Consider the following 2,514-nt stretch of genomic DNA (forward strand, 5'->3'; position numbering starts at 1 on the left):
AAAAATTGTTTGAATATTTTACCTTTATTTTCTCAGTTTCAACACCGTGTTCTCCCGTACAGGTGCCTGTTCGGCAAAAGAATGAAAATGGTAAAGACCATGCACCTGGCTTTGATGAAATGGTACTTCTTTAAATAGTGAAAGAAAGGAAAACGTTAAGGAGAATCATGAACGAACAGAACTACAAAATCTTCTAAAGAAAGCACGCACGTTCAAATTTCGCATGCAGATGACTTGTTTGACAATTAGTGTAAGGTTTTAGGACAAATGTAAGAAACATATCAGTGATTGAGCCAAATCCACCAGTTTCTCATTGTCCTAGTGGCTGAGATTGTCTTCTCTTGGTACTATGGTCAACGGTTCAAGGCTGGCATATAGAGAAGAAAATCAAGGGGTGGAGACAAATTCAGGAACCAAATCAGTTAACTGAATAGAGGTAGAAAATCCTTATTATTGAAAAGAAGGGGGGAAAGAAGAGTGGTAGCTAAGATTTGTCACCCCATTTGATCATGTCACTCAAACAACTTTTCTTGTACAGTCATAGAAAAATGAATGACAGCATTGGAGATATAAGAAGTTTGGTAAGCTGATATGTCGACGGCAGAACAACAACCGGCCAGTCAACTCCTCAAAATGAATTCATGTTGCTACAGCCATATTGAAAAATCAAGATGAATGGTACATAATTTCACCCTTTTCTTCGTACATGTAGCGTCCAATCAAGAATGACATCATATATTGACAAATTCAAATTTAGTGCACACATAATGACAGAAGCAAGATTTCAGACCAAGTAAGATCAAAGATCAAGGGTCAGATTATGCGGCTCCTGTATTAGCTATGTATTTGCCCTTCCCAAACTCTAGCGGTGATATACTGATCAGAACATCAATCATTGCTTCTGCTCGTGCTCTCACATGGATTGAAGCTTTGGAAAAGTGTTGGATATACCCCTGATCCCTCTACTATATTTTATTGTTTAAACCACTCCATTATACTTCCCATTCACATATACTCCCCTACTATCCATCGAAGTTCTAATATACCCCTATCATAGTAGGAGTCACACATGGAATCCTCTAATCAAAAGATTCAACCCACAAGGTAACTAACTAGTCCATTTGGATAATCAATAACCCAGTCGGAACTCCCCTATCCTCGATTGGACTCAAATATACGAGTAACCTTTAATGGAGTTTAACTTTCTTCTACAAGTAATGATTCAAAATTGTTTGATACTCGTGTTTTCAAGTGCTAAAGATAAATTTCCCTTAAGATTTAAGCAATCATTGGTTGCCATTTGAAGATTAGAACCACCAAATTTGAAACATTGAAGAACTTCCAATGGAGTCTTTACCTCACTCTCCAGTTTAAAGCTACCCTTAGTAGCTACAGAGGCAAACCCACGTGGAAGGTATGGGGGTCATGTGAACCCATTACGATTTGAACTTTTTGTGTATATATATAAGTATACCTTAAAAGGTATATATATAACTAGGCACCCACATGCACAAGACTTCATTTGGGGGGCACTAGTTTAGCTGTTGCTTTGGTCTTTGACTATTGTAATGCAAATTTGACCCCTAATACCATCAAACATGTTCTCCTTTTCAATTTTAGTTGATTGAGTTTTCCAAGTTATATTGGAGAGAGTATTTTTTTTTGTTGAAAAATATTCTTTTTGCTATTTCTTTTGTAAGGATATTGCACTTTAGCCTTACTCAATCCCAAAAACTAACCCATGAGAAAAGTATTGCACAAGTCTATATAAGCAGCAGACCATTTTTCCATTCCTCAATCAATTTAGGACTAAGACCCACTCAAACACCCCCTTCATGCCCAAACCCAATGGAAGCGTGGGCCAAATGTCCTAACTAGATAGACCTGGTTGTAGTACTATGTAAAGATATGGTACCTAGGTCTAACTCAACCCCAAAAGCTAGATCATAAGGGTAGGATTTTCCAACTCCATATAAGTAGACCACCAATCCATTCCCCAACCAATATGGGACTCTAACCCACTCTAACAAGTCTAATGAAAAGTGTTGTGTTACTAGAGTGAAGTTGTTTTTAATTGTTAATTATTGTATATTTAGTTTCTCTACATATAAGAATATTTCCCAATCCCTTGAATTAAGTAGTTAGGATTTTATAATATTTTATTAGTTTCTTTCCTCATTTACATTATCTGTAACAGCTATTTAAGTCCATCAACTTGGGGAATACTAAAAAATTCAATTCCCCATATCTCTTCTTCTAATTTATCATGGTATTAGCGTCACAACGCTTTTTTCAGCCTCTCGCTCTGAATGTTATCTGCAATAACAAAAAAAAGCTGGAAAAAAAAGCTGGAAAAAAAAAGCTGGGATGATCAATAGTTGTTAAATCAATCATATCAGATTCACTTCATTTTCACGTCCCTCATTCTTCTCTCATTCTCCAAAGTCTGTCTAATTTATTTCTTTCTTACATTTGCTTGTCTACTTCTTTGTTTCTCCATATCTGTTGAAGACT

At 36.2% G+C, this 2,514-nt stretch overlaps 1 non-coding gene across 1 annotated transcript; it reads right to left on the bottom strand.

Annotated features, from left to right (window-relative positions):
• Positions 1-565: 565 nt before the first annotated feature.
• Positions 566-656, bottom strand: LOC112940408 (small nucleolar RNA snoR109). The gene has a single exon (XR_003244480.1). It is a non-coding gene; the product is annotated as a small nucleolar RNA snoR109 (small nucleolar RNA).
• Positions 657-2,514: the final 1,858 nt, after the last annotated feature.

This window comes from Solanum lycopersicum, chromosome 11, assembly GCF_036512215.1.
Source record: "Solanum lycopersicum chromosome 11, SLM_r2.1".
Taxonomy (NCBI): Eukaryota; Viridiplantae; Streptophyta; class Magnoliopsida; order Solanales; family Solanaceae; genus Solanum; species Solanum lycopersicum.